The sequence below is a fragment of the Lepisosteus platostomus genome, unplaced genomic scaffold (assembly GCF_059453375.1).
Source record: "Lepisosteus platostomus isolate fLepPlt1 unplaced genomic scaffold, fLepPlt1.hap1 Scaffold_183_H1, whole genome shotgun sequence".
In the NCBI taxonomy this organism is placed as follows: Eukaryota; Metazoa; Chordata; class Actinopteri; order Semionotiformes; family Lepisosteidae; genus Lepisosteus; species Lepisosteus platostomus.
In genome coordinates this window covers 17,501-31,920 of record NW_028291564.1, presented here as the reverse complement: position 1 = coordinate 31,920, position 14,420 = coordinate 17,501, and the positions used below count along the sequence as shown (strand labels likewise).

General features: G+C 44.7%; 3 non-coding genes across 3 annotated transcripts; all 3 read right to left on the bottom strand.

Annotated features, from left to right (window-relative positions):
• Window positions 1-1,680: 1,680 nt before the first annotated feature.
• LOC148636286 (U4 spliceosomal RNA) lies at window positions 1,681-1,819 on the bottom strand. The gene has a single exon (XR_015932391.1). It is a non-coding gene; the product is annotated as a U4 spliceosomal RNA (small nuclear RNA).
• A 1,376-nt stretch (window positions 1,820-3,195) lies between these two features.
• On the bottom strand, window positions 3,196-3,269 carry trnat-agu (transfer RNA threonine (anticodon AGU)). The gene has a single exon. It is a non-coding gene; the product is annotated as a tRNA-Thr (tRNA).
• A 1,571-nt stretch (window positions 3,270-4,840) lies between these two features.
• Window positions 4,841-4,913, bottom strand: trnav-cac (transfer RNA valine (anticodon CAC)). The gene has a single exon. It is a non-coding gene; the product is annotated as a tRNA-Val (tRNA).
• Between the last annotated feature and the right edge of the window lie 9,507 nt (window positions 4,914-14,420).

The following is a 14,420-nucleotide window of genomic DNA, read 5'->3' as shown; positions in this document are numbered from 1 at the left end:
GTGGGCTGCAGCGAGGAGGAGACTGTGACCCATCTCCTGTGGTCCTGCTTTTTTGCTAAGGCCTTCTGGGCACAGTTTGAAGATTGGTTGCAGGCTCTCTCGCCCCAATTTACCCTGACCGCTGCTTTCGTCATATACGGCATCTCTCCTGTCAAACTTCCTCCTGACGTGTTTGACAGGATCTGGGCCGTGGTGAACAGTGGGAAAGACGCCCTGTGGAGAGTGAGGAACATGGGGCTGTTCAAAGGCATCAAGATCCCAGTCAAGGCTGCAGGTAGCCTGGCCCTGTTCATCACCCGAGAGAACTATTACCTCAGAGATCTGTGGAGAGAAGGGAGGGAGGAAGCAGAAAATCTGTGGGAAATAGAGGGCATAGGTCAATATCTCAAGAAACTGTGAAAAACACTATCATGTTTAAGTAAAGAATGTGATTTGCTTCAGAAAAAAGAAATTGTTGCTATGTAACTCGTACCGTGTCAAAATGTAATAAGATGTGATCATATATACTGTTTTAAGTATGTATATTAATGTAAAGCATTTGTGATGCCCTGTATTTTATTGTGAAAAGGAAATAAAAGTTCTTAAAAATCGAAATCGCTGGAGGAAACAGTCCATCTGGCCATGAAACTCATTTGAACGTCTAGCTACAGCAACTAACAATATCATGATTTATTCAGGATGTGTGGAATCAGCACGTCCCGGAGACAGCTTCCGAAATCGTGAGCATTCTCTGGTGGTGTCCTGCAGGGCACCTGTGGGCGTGCATTGGTGGTATAGTGTTGAGCATAGCTGCCTTCCAAGCAGTTGACCTGGGTTCGATTCCTGGCCAACGCAGTGGCAATTGGTTTCAAATGCTGTCATGAGCCTTGGATTATGACTAGCAAAGCGAAGCCTTTTGAAAGAGCTAAAGCACTGCAAAACGGAATTGAAGGAGAATCTTACAGGGGATTCTGAGCGGTGTCTGCATACACGCAGTCCGATACGGGTGCTGAAAGCTTGAGCTACTCTCAATGTCATGCTGCCTTTCCCCGGAGTAAATCTGTTACATTGAAGGAATGCTTCTCGCAGGTTCAAAAGGGACCCTTGTTAATTGGAGAAATCAATGATTTCTAATGAATTCTGTATGTGTTAAAAGACAGCTATACACAGAAAACATGCAGGACACTGCCCATGATGTTTCCCGAGCCGAAACACAGTGCGTTTTTCCAAGCCATCTGACAAAGCTCGCCCACTGAAAACTGCAGCAGATCGTGTAAAGACCTTCAACTTTGTAACTACTGCACGCACAGGAAGCACAATAAATTCCTCTTTTCAAACTGTCAAAGGTTTGCTTTGCAAACGCTGCAGGACATCGCACAATCTCTTTTGAACGGGGACAAACGATTTCTTATGGGGCGCAGTAAGTACAGACGTTTAAAAAGCTCCACTCATGCCGACGATGCAGCATGAAGAAGCGCAACCTAACGTTTGACAGACAAAAGCCGGGCGCCGCTACGAGCAATATGAAATCAAACTGACAGCACACGGCGTTTCGCGCTGACTCAAAAGTGATCTCGACAGACGCTGTTCTCTGCATAACGCTGAAAGAGATAAAGAGCGTTTCTGTTGAGACGTAACAAGCTCGTTTCTTTCTACCATGATGTCACCATGACAAAATCTGTCTTTAAACACCTTGCTCAGTCTCTGACGAGACTGTCAAAAATTGCTTTCGCCGATTGTATTGCAAACCAGCGGAAGCGGGGTATTGGGAAAAGTTTTCAACTAGCAACAATCGTGCGTGCTAATTAGAACAGCAACGCTGAGCTCTCAGCACCGTACTGAGCCCAGGTGTTATTCTAAAGCTGTCAGGTGCAGTTCATTTATATGAAGGAAATCTCTTACTTGGTACGATTACAATGCAGTAAGTAGCACAGGCTACTTGGGGAATAGCCCGATGTGTTTTAAAACGACCCGAGCCAGGTAGGAGTCGAACCTACAATCTCCTAATCCGTAGTCAGATGCATTATGCATTGCGCCACTGTCCCTGGTGTGACACTACAGGACTGTAACCCAGTGATCTCAGCCCTGCAACTAGTAAAATATTACCCCCGGTCCATTCTTTTCCAAAAGTGAGAAACACCTGTTTTCTACATTTTGTCTGTTTTAAAACCATATCTCTTTGAACCAAACCAAGAGTTTGTCTTTTGCACTGATATTCTGATTCATTTCGATTTCAAAGAAAAAAAAGCATTACCTTCCAAAGCATCATAAAATTGTCCCTTCTTCCAGACTCTACTTCTCTCTTGTAGTAGTACAGTAGACCTTTCCAGGTGAGCAGATCACAGAGTCCGAAATGAGCTTCCTCCATCAAGCAAAGTACCTGAACATGACTCTGTCTTCATAAAAGCGCCCCTGTAATAAAGAAATTAAATCCGAAATCAAGAGGGCAGTTGCCTACTGAAGTTCAAGAAGTCATCAATTTTAACCTAGCAACACATTAAAGGCTGCATCTATACAAGTACGATTCTAGAAATGCTCACCAGATTACGTTTTAAGAAGGAACTGCGCCTCAGGTTCCGCCGAGATCTTAACTCGGATGGCAGGATTCAGAGTCCGGAGTGCGGACTGATGGCGCACGGAGGGTCCACATACTGTGGATCCCTCAGTGATCTTCCGCGTATTCAAACCGCCAGCATGTGACTCCCCTGTCCCCGTGACCTCATTGCTCTGCTCTCTCCTCTGTGCAGCCGAGCCCGACTCATGGTAAAGTGGAAAAAAATATGCCCTCAACGTGAGATTTACTCTGGACGAGGATAGATGTTACCTTTTTATCGTTGAATAGGATGTATGTGATGTGGCGACTAGGTTCAATTTTGTATCCTCTTTAAAAGATTAAGGACTGGGGTGAGCGTGATTTACCACCCTTTCAGCTAAGGACCCGACATGCGCACCGTTTAAGCTGCATAGACTCGGTTGATTAACTCTTCTCCATTAGCAGGGTTAAGGTTAAAGAAAAAAAACATTGCTGACTTCTTTTTTTTTTGCCAGCCGCTAGCGCTGATTAGCAAGGTTTGTATTTCATGTTTTGCAAGTTGCATCCATTTTAAGAAAAACAAGTCGCGTTAAAGACAGGAAATGAATACTTGCATTTAATTAAGTCTAGCCGTAGGCGGTTGTCCATAATGACCAGTACTGTTCGAGAAGACAGAACAAAGAAGGCACCGCTGGGATTCGGACCCAGGATCTCCTGTTTACTAGACAGGCGCTTTAACCAACTAAGCCACGGCGCCCCAGGAGTGTTGTCCTTTTGCAGCCACTTGGACACACCTTTAGAAAAACATTTTGTTAACAGGCATTCTGCCTCAGCCTAAACACCTATAGCTTGCAAAGTGCATGCTATTAGACAGGCACCTCTGCAAGACCTTAAGAGTCTCTTAAACTAGTGATAGTAAGGTGTTCCCAACGGGTGATGTTCGGCTTTCAAATCATCTCTCCGTGGAAGCGCCGAGATGCAGCTGTTTAAGGCTTAGAAGCAGCTGACTGTTTCACTACCTAGCTGATCACTGTCAGTCAGGGAGCTCAGAGGTGAAAAGCCTGTCTGAGAGACAATTCGCCGTCGATCAGTTCAATATGTTCCGTACCAGCTCGGCGCACCTGAGATCATCTTGGTAGCCGTGTAGCTCATATAGGTGAGAGCGTGTGTGTGTACCACCGTGATTGGATGCCGGCCCTTCTCAGGTCACAGTAAACCTTCTGCTCAAAAAAAGTGAGGTTTTATTTAATCTCTGACCAAGGGAAACGTTTCATTTTTTCAAAGAAATGTTTGTTAAAAAATAAAGTCATAGTTCAATGGGCTTCAATCATAGACCGTGTGATATGGAAGTCAGGAACCTAACCCACAGCACCACCAGCACAGTCACGTGCTGAGTGCTGAAAAAGCACTACAGAAACATTATCGACAGACAATGTACAGCGTGTACTATTCTTGTGTTGCGGTACATGAATATAATTATATCGTTATTAATTTCTAATTTATAACTTTATTAACTTTATAAATTTATAAATTAACTTTATAAATTTATTAACGTTATTAATTAATTTCACGACGCACAGACAGGGCACGGGGAGCCGCCGCCTGCAAACACAGCTCCAGGCAGGACTCCACTCCGCAGGAGCCGCAGAGCAGAGGAGATGGGGGCAGCTTAGCTCCTGTGCAGAGACCTGAGCTGCTGTTGCTGCAGACACTGTCTTTTCTGCACTCGGGGTAGGAGTGAATGTTGAGTTGCCCTTAGAAATGAAGCAGAGCACTTCAACGGCACGGGTGTGTGTGTGTGCGCCCTGGTGATTCTGGGAGACAGATTGAACCTGGGCTAAAAGAGAGGGGGCTTAGCCCTCTTCCATTTGCTAGTTCAAAGTTGTACAACCCATTTGTATCTGCTAGGCGGCGCAGTCGTCGTGCACAAAGAACGCTTTGAAAAGCGTCAAAGGCAAGTCATTCCGAGTTGGTCGTTTGTGTTTTCCGTTCAGACGCGAAATGCTGAAATGATCTCTCGGCTCCTCGGTTGTCATTTCTGCTCCTTAAAGGAATCACAGCACCCGTCGGCTTCCAGCACGGTGGGTCGGGACACAATGCCGGGGGTCGGAGAGAGCGATGTCTTCCTCGTTAGTATAGGACCTGTCACCTGTCCCCACCTGTCACGCGGGAGACCGGGGTACATCAGGACGCGCATTGAAGTGAAAGCAGGATGCGCTGCGACATGCACTGTGCAGATCCCGCCACACTAAGGGGTGAGTGGGTCTGTTCGATCACAGCGCTAGGCGAATCCCCAATCCCCTTTTGTGCGTGGCGACAAAATAAGTCTGTTTCCGCCCGGTTTCGAACCGGGGACCTTTCGCGTGTGAGGCAAACGTGATAACCACTACACTACGGAAACGGTGGTAAGATATGCCCAGCGGCCCAGCGTTGAGCTTCGCCATTGCGATTCAGCTGCTTCCAGTGCCTTTATTGGAGTGCGCTGATGGACCGTGCTCTCTCTCCAGAGACCAGCACGCCTGTCATGGACGGAGCAGGAAAGGCGCTGCCACATTCTACAGCCCTCTCCACGCAATCGACGAAATCTGGCTACTGAAGTGGAGAAAATCGCCTCTCCAGAAAGTGCAAATATCATCTTGGAGAGTATAAATCCTATTGCCGAAGGTCAGCTCTGTCTACCAGAGTGACCCTCCCACCTCCTGCAGCGATGGTCAGCTCGTCTCACACGCGAGAAGTTTTGGCTGGAAACAAGCGCCCCCTCTTCTCGCACGTTTTGCACGTTCGAGAAGGATCTTCTTCACATTCGCCCATGCAGTTCCCAGTCTTGTGGACGAGGACAAAAAGAACACACAAGGGCTCATCCAGGAGTTGAACCCAGGACCTCCCGCACCCTAAGTGAGACTCATACCCCTAAACCAATGAGCCACGGCAGCACTTTCCATTTTATTCTGTCAGCGAGCTTGAGGACGGGGGAGAGGCGTCATTCGCTCGTCCAGTCAGACCTTCATCAATAAGTCAAGAAAGCTGCAATTACACGACTGCCTTGCAGACGAAGGGCAGTGAACTGCACCCGGTAAGAGGGGAACAAGCGGCACTAGGTGACACCGAGGCATAACCCCAGCGAGGGGGGTTAGCTTGCATGGTACAGCGCTCGCTTTGCATGCGAGAGATAACGGGATCATTTCCCACGTCCTCCAGGTGTGTGCTTAGAGCTTGATGTGCCGAAAGGTGTCCTTTAGCCTGTGGTCACGCCTTGCATGGAGAGCGTCATGCAGCTGTCAATCATTTTGCAGCGACGCCCCCTCTTCATCTTCTCTCTGCCTTAAGCGTCTCCGCCACTCTCTCTTGACATTTCATGTCAGCATGTCAGAAGTCCGAGTGACGTTTTTAATGGCTGAGTGAGGGCACGATGCTGAAGCAGAGAGGCCACTTCAGCCAGAGAGACTTGTGCTAGGTGAGATCTGAAAAACGGACTCGCAACAGAAACAGACCAAAAAAGTATCGGTGAGATCAAAAGGCAAATGCAACATCCAGCAGAGGGCGTCTAAAGATTAGGGAACGGGCGACTGAAATCCATATGAGGCAAACTTTCCAGCTGTGTACTGCAGCTGGCCTCGTTGGCGTAGTTGGTAGCGCGTCAGTCTCATTGTCTGAAGGTCCTGAGTTTGATCCTCACACGGGGCAGGGCTGCTTCCTCTCTTGCTCTTTTCAAACACTTGCGGCAACTGTTCGCTCATAACCACGTCTGGAATGCGTGACCTTTACACGGGGGAGAAGCAACGCCGCATCCCTTTTCTAAAGAACATTCACATTCAGAAATAAGTCAAGAAATTTGCCATTACTTTAGCTCGCGCTGCTGTCAGCCTGCCCATGTTGCCAAAGAAAGATTCACTCGGCGTCAACATGACAGAACAGCGATCACTTGAAAACACTGTTCCACACTCCGTAAGCAAGAACTTCAGTGTTTGCAGTCACCCGATATGCCGATAGTCAAAGGAGTACAAAACATGAAGCGTCAAAAGACAAGATGAGTTGATGGAAAGAGCCTTGAATTGATGAGCACAAAAGTTCAGCTCGTACAATAGGCAACGAAGGTCCCGGCGTCATCATCGCACTTGAAAGGACTGCCTTGCAGACTAAGGGCAGTGGGAGGTTGCTGTTTTCAGATGGAGGCATTGGGATGGTGGGCCGAGATCTATTCTTCTTAAGGAATTCTTCATCGTGAAAGATCGGTCCACAGGTCATCCAAAGAACTTACAAATTTTTTGGACTCAGGGAATCACGTGCTTCCGGAAGGGAGTGAAGTGCTCAAACACATGACATGCCCCCTTGATCTCACATGCACAATTCTGCTGCAACATGCACAGCTACCGTCCACACCAGGCAGTGGGGCTTCAGCAGAATTTGCTACGCCACCTGCAATAACATATCCAGCTGCACACATATACATGGCCCCTCTGTCCTTTTCAGGATCTCAAAAAAAAGCATAGCATGGTTTTCCTGCAACCTGATTGACCGCATCTCCCTCAGAATGTGCCCCGTTGCATTCATTGCTGAAGCAGGACGGAGGCTAACGGACATGCCAGAACAGTTAGGCTCAGCGATCTCTCCAAAATATTGTGGTTGTAGTGGAAGAAATATGGTTTAAATTGTACCTTGGTATTTCAAACTCTCTCTAGAATGTTATCCTTTTCTATTTTATTTTGACAGGAACTGGCTAATGACACTAGATGAAAAGAGAAGAAAGAAAACACAACGTTTCGGCCGTGGAGCCTTCTTCAGGTGTGAGGGCTCCACGGCTGAAATGTTGTGTTTTCTTTCTTCTCTTTTAAGCATGGAATAGACCTATTACTTGTTCCTTTGCAGCCTACGCATGCTGACACAGCTCCCCACCTGAACTGCTTATGATGCCTGGTAGTTTGTGGTACTTGGGTATTGTCTTATGTTTGCTCAAACTGCATATGTGTGATTGCATATTTTTGGGTATTTTCATATGTCAATATTTAATTCACTGACATTCCTGTATGCTTGGAAGAAAGGTAGATTGGATTTGGCACAGGACGCCTGCCCATATTTGTTGATCATTGTTGGGCTGGAAAAACAATGATAAAAAGTGTATGAAAAAAGCTCTCTCCAATATTTCCCTTCTCTTCGCCATGGTTACACTGCCTGTTCTTTCCGTCTTTTGTCCTTCTACAAAGATTCCAGGGCTCTTTTTCCACCATAATATCAGAAGCCAAAAAATAACCATCTAATGTGTAAACAGCATTTGTAATGTTGGTAGCTGGAAGAGGTTAAGTATGTTTGCAAGACCTAGTTGATTACACCAGACTTACTTTGTTGTTGTCAGTTTTTTTTTTCTCTTTTAAAGGCTGTAGGTGGGGTGTGATGGACTGTACCACTATCATAGAAGATTTTTTCAGGACACATCGCAGTTCCATAGTAGAATTTATCAATAGTAGAATTCCATAGGACATTATTTACCAACATATTACCCAGTGTGAGACTCTGCCAGTAAACCTCAGAGCATTGAGTTCTCCACTGATAAAGATGGCTGTCTGAAGTCATGAAATCCACTGCTGGGATGCCTGAGAGACAGTAATTGAATCTTGGCTGGAATTAGGCTTTCTATTAGTGTTGATCTTTGGGAATTATGTGGTAAAAAGGGAAAACTCCTTTACTTTAGTCACTTTGAATGTTCAAATGTACAGAACCTGCAAAACTAAGCAATGAAAAAAATCCATCACCACTCTCATGATAGCATAACTCATAGTCTCTGCTGTTGTGTAACAATACACACTTTCAATTTTCTTATCGCCTGTCTCCAGAGAGAATCTTGTTAGTGCTGATGACCTTGAATTAGACCTTGTTGACTCTGTAAAACAATCTTCCTCTGCTTAGAATTTCACTCAGATTGATTATGTTCTCAGATTATTCCTGGCAGGACTGAGTTTCCAGGAAATGAAAAGTGAAAGAAAAAGTACAGAAGATCAGCCCTTGAATATACAACATTGTGCAGTGAGATTGTTAAATGTATTAGCTGCTATCCCGTGCTAGAGCCTGTCGTGGTAAGCAGTGGATGACAGGATCTAGCATAGATACTAATGAAACACTGTTAATGAAAGATAAAACACTTGAGTCTTATTTTAGTTTTCCATTTCCCTTTCATTTGTGATGTACTGTACAACAGGCCACAGAACATGCACAAAAACAGATATGCACACATTCACACCAGGCAATGACAGTCTGCCCAGTCAGAATCTGAGCTGAGGTATCAGAATTCTGAATTCCCTGAATTCTGTCATGGATCATCCACAATAAGGGCAATGTTTGAACACGAGGATCCCCAGGAGAGAGCCTAGTAACACAAATCTTGGAGCAAAAGCAGATGATTAACTTCATAGTTTGTGTGGTTGAGCCAAAGTTGAGCATGAGGATATGTGAGTCACCATTCTTAGAAATGGATCCAACTTCAGACAGGCGTCAAAAGTAAGAGTATACAGTGCTGGGGCAATGACACTTCAATGATCAGAAGGATAACAAGAGTTTTAATGCATTGAAATTGATTTTCTGGTGATGCACACTGTCATGGAACTATTAATTTTTTAAGGATCACTTACTGACGTCAGACAGCTGCCAATTCTCCAGACTGGAAGGATGAACAGTTTATCCCCCTAGGTACCATATTTCCATATTTCGAAGCATTGGAATAATACATGTCATACAGCAACATAAAAACAGGAAGACAAGTATCACAGCCCCTATAATCGGTGTTAGTAACTTAAAAGAAAAACATTCCCCCTGGCCCAAACAGTGATTCTAACCAGGAGAGAAAAGCCAGTGTATCTTTTATGCCTCTCTCTTTATTCACCTTGTCTTTTAGTTCTTTCAAATGCTGAATAGCGAGCGTAATATTTCCGTAATCATCGTCATTAGCTGGAATATATGTACAACAGGAGTCTCCTACTAAAGCATAGACTCCTCCAGATGCTGCATTTTGAAGGTCCAGCACGAACCTGTTCTGAAGTACCATTAATCTAACTCCCCTTAATTCTTGTTTGATAGCGTCTAAGCCTTATAACGTGATATTAATAAAAGAGTACATTTCATAAAAAGTCGCATGGGTGAGGCTGTAGAATGAGGCATTAAAGCACATATATAACAAGATGCATTAAATTTCTTTAACTTTACAGTATGATTTATAAATTTATACCACAAATTACTCATATCCCCCTCATTATCAGTTTCATTCAGCCAGTTTGTATACAAAGAGGCTTCGTGTTTAGATTCTTCCTCTTTTGGGGTGGTGACAGGCTTCTACATAAAAAGGAAAAAGGCTGTGCACATCAGTCCCACGCAGGTTATCCCCATCTGTCCTTGTGGAGACATCACTCCTGCGCTTTGCTCAGTTCGTTTGTGACCTTTTTACAGTGGGAAGCATGAATCCAGGGCACCATTTCTGTGACCTTCACAGCAGTGGCAGTGGTCAGCAGCACCTGGTACAGCCCCCTCCACCTGAGTGAACACCATTTCTTTTTCCTGAAGTCTTTCACCAGAATCCAGTCTCCTTATTCACTCATTAGTTCTTACAGCACAGGTAAATCCCTGTGGGCTGGAGCCCAGTATAATCTTAGGCTTTTTTGGTCAACATTGGTCAACAGATTGGTCAACAACTGGGTAATAACTCTTAGAAAAATCTACACATTGTTCCCCTGCCTCAGCTGTGACGTTTTGCAGAACAATTCTAGCTGAAGTTGTAAAATTTCTCTTTGTTCCGTTCCTGCAAAACATCTTATTATGAGCAAACAAACCACAATAATCATTTGCATCTAGGGGAATCACTCCCAAGGGTAACCCCCCTTAAAGCTATATTGTTCTACCCATCAGGTTCTGCCACTAGATAAGAGAACCTTTCCCATGAAATCATTTTTTGACCTTCATGATCCCTTCAGGGTGTACAATTAGCACAGAAGCAGCAGCTTTAGTCCACATGTTTTTCAAACAGGATATTAACGATATGATCATAACGAATAATACCAGACCCACAAATATGTATTGAACCAGAGACCCTCTCCATGTTCCTAGCACAGACTGTAGCCATGTACCAATGCCCCAATCATCTGGATTATAATTATGATATATATTTTTCTTCATCATAGATGTGCTTTGCTAAGTCCTAGCAACCTACAATACTACAATAGAGAATTAGCAAATTCAACAATCCATTCCTCCAGCTAAATTCATCCCTCCAGGAAGTTTCATTGATTGGCCCGTGATGATATCAAACAGGCTGTTACACAGTTCTGTTTGATCCAGCCCGCATCCCATGGCGTTCCTTCAGTCTGATGTCTAGTCGATCTTTCAGAGATCTGTTCCTTCATTCCACTGTTCCAGCAGACTGAGGGTGATCTCAGTCCATCTCACTCCGAACAATGCAGCCACAGCCTGACACACCTTCCCTGTGAAGTGTGTTCCTTGATCATAATACAAGGGGCAGGGCAGTGCCCACCGAGGGCTTATCTCTGTTATCAAGTGTTTGGTAGACACAGAGGCAGTGGCAGCAACCCACCAGGAAAACAGATTATAAGAGCCCAGGTTTCCCTTTACAATTTTCAATTTCCCAGGTTTGAAAGGTTCCTCAGTAGCAGGCCTTTTGAGCTGTTGCACCCGCACCTGAACTGTAGTTGAGTTCCTTTGATAAACATTACATCCAGATACCACATAAGTGGTTACGGCTTCAAACCCGGTTCTCACCCAGTTTTGGGTAACCGGCACACCATTTGACTCCCACCTGGGTGTCCAACAGAGTGCATTTGTCGGGCTATAAAGGGCATTAGGCTGTGAGGGCATGCAGGGCGTCTGGTGTGCTGTCAGCTCCACACCCCATCATCATGCAGCCCCACAATCTTTTCTAACCATGTCCATTTCTCTGCTTCACAGAGGTCTCAGACTACTGTTCTACAAGTATTGCTCACCTGACAGTTGCATCTGCAAAGTTGTTCCCTCGAGTTACTGGAAACATTTCTTTATTATGTGATTTACACATTACCACAGCTACTTCAGTCAGTAGCTGCAAAGCTTCTAACAGTTCAGAGATAAACCCAGCATTCTTAACTGGAGTCCCTGCTGTGTTGAGAAAATCCCTATTCCTCCACCACCATCCAAAATTGTGGCATGCACCAAATGTATATATAGAGTCTATATACATATGCAGCCATTCAAAACAAGCGGGGTACGCTGCGGTATAACACGGTGGGCGTTTCGCAGTATACCGCATCATACCGGACGCAAATTAGATTATGTTAATAGTATCCGGAATCACCTTGTAAAATCGCCAGGTGGAGCTAATAAAGGTTAACCTCTCCTGTACAGCATTTGAGCTGTCAGCAGAAAACGTCGGTTTTGAATCCTGATCACTGCTGAGGGACAATCTTTATTCAATTAAGAATTTAAGGTGTATACTCTTTAGACTTTAAATTTAAACAGTGTATTACAGCATGTTAATCATTAAACATTAAAAAGGCGGTATATTTTATAAAAGCAAGATTGTTCTGTTGGACAAAAGTACACAACCTACCACCTTTATCATAAATATTTTAATTATGCAGGAATATTTTATGCATCAAAGTCTTTACTGAAGATATTACTAAGAGTATTAATAATGAATGACCTTGGACAAGCTGTAAGCTCAAAGTATTACCCTGGTCCACATTCTTTGTAACCGTCTTTGTAAACGAAAATAGTTTATTTTTTCATTGACAAAAAGTAACACCACAGCATTTAGTTGATCCGATCACGCATTCATTTCTAATCATACAATGTAATTCTTGAGAATCTCCGATTCACCATGCCTTTCACATGCTCATAAACGATTTTAATTTAGGAATTCACAAGTATTTTCAAAGTAGAAGGGGGCGAGATTTCCAGCAAAAGACACCTCCCCCCCTCAAAAACCAAGGAAGTACAGTACTTACTAGTTAAGAAAGCTAGACTCCTCAATGAAATCGCTTTAACATGCTAATGCTTTGGTGTAACAGTCCGGGCGTGGCCAGCTTCTAATGTCAACCTGACTATGGCGAAAGGAACCCTCCTTTCATTGGAAGACTATGAACATATTCTAGCCATAAATGAATTAATAGCAAACATGGTTTACATAAAATACATTTTTCCAAGAAAGTTTAGCCTTTGTTACTAATGAAACCACAAAATAAAGACATAAATATAGAAATCTTAATATTTTTAAAATACATGACTTTGCTAAAATTTATTTGAAAATAAAAACGATTACAAACGCCAGCGGATAGAGAGAACAGGGGAGGGATGTTGGTTTTGCATAAGGGGTGGGGCTATAGAAATGAGGTCTATTTGAGAATGTGGAGTTACATGTTCTGGCTGTTGGTGAATTATCGTTGTTGAGTATGGCGTGTTGAGGTATTGATTTTGTGTAATGCTTTATGTTGAAAATTTGAGGTATTGATTTTGTGTAATGCTTTATGTTGAAAATTTAGGTGGATTTTGTTTATAATAACGAGGATAAACTGGGATGGGAGGAGGATTTGGTTTTGCATAAGGGGCGGGAATATGATAATTTGAGGAATTTGAGAGAGATTCACAGAGATTCCCTCTGCTGTGACCCAGGGAACCTGCAGTCAGGTAACATTATTTCTCACAACTACCAGGTATTGAGTGAGATTGACCTGATTGTTCCTGCCTCAACGGCAGGGTTGCCAATACACCCAGTCCCCCAGAAGGGACAGGGAATGAAAGCCAAGCCGGTTTTCTTACAGCCACCAGCTCAGTTTGTCAGTCTGAGTCTGACCAACAGTGGTTCAGCCAGACTGGAGCTGGATGGGCAAGCCACCCGACTGTTAGTGCAGAACATGGAAAAGGGGGGTGTCAGAATCCCCACCTGCACTGACATGGGCCTGGTGGGTGATGGTGAGTTCGAAGACAGTGAACTAGCTATCCCAGTGCTGGGGCAGCTCCCTGAACCCCTAGAGAGGGAAGGGGGGAGCGAGCAGGTGTCCTACACCCACGTCCAGCGAACGATTGTAAACATGCCGATAGAGGGATTCCTCAATCAGGAAGTGTGCAGGGTGGACCTGAACAGTGAGAATGGAGTAACAATCCCAGATCCCTCAGGTGCTCCAGATAACCACTAAGCCAAGGGTCAGGCATGCTCCACCGCTGCACCACCCCCTGCAGGGTTCCTAGAGCACAGGCATGAACAAATCGAAAAAGCAGATGTCCTGGAAATGGAGGAGCAGCATCAGCAGCTGCGTCAGATCTCCTCAGATTTCCAGGATGTTGGTGCCCAAGATGCCACATGGCATACTGAGAAAGAGACCATGTACATGCTGCGCCAGCTTAGAAAGGGGACAGTCACTCAGAAGGAGATGACTGGGATCAGCCACCCGAAAAGACTTTTGGGAGGACTGATTGCTGCCGCCACTGTTGTGTGTTTGCTATTTCTGGTAGGTTTGTGTGCTACTGGCACTCTCACCCTGACTGCCCCAAGAAGGCAGGTGTCAGAGGTGCCAGAGGGTAGTGACAGACTGTATCAACAGCAGCAAAAGTTGGAAAGCTTAGGGAAAACCCTACGGGCAACTTCCTATGCAACAGGGTTGAATCTTATCCCCCACCTAGTGGACATGATTGTTGGTGTTATACAGTGGGTTTATGCTTGTGTGCAACAGGCCAGAATGTTGACACAAGACCTGTTAAGGGAGCTTAGTGCCACTGTAGCCAGTCTAGCCATAGCACAAATCCTAACCCACTTGATTTCACTCTTCTCAGTAGAGGAGTATGTGACATTAAACCCATTGCTCATAGCTCACCCAGAAGGCAATCCAAGATTGAATTCGGTTCCAAATCTTGAGATGGGTATGGCTACCAAAGCTATCCATTG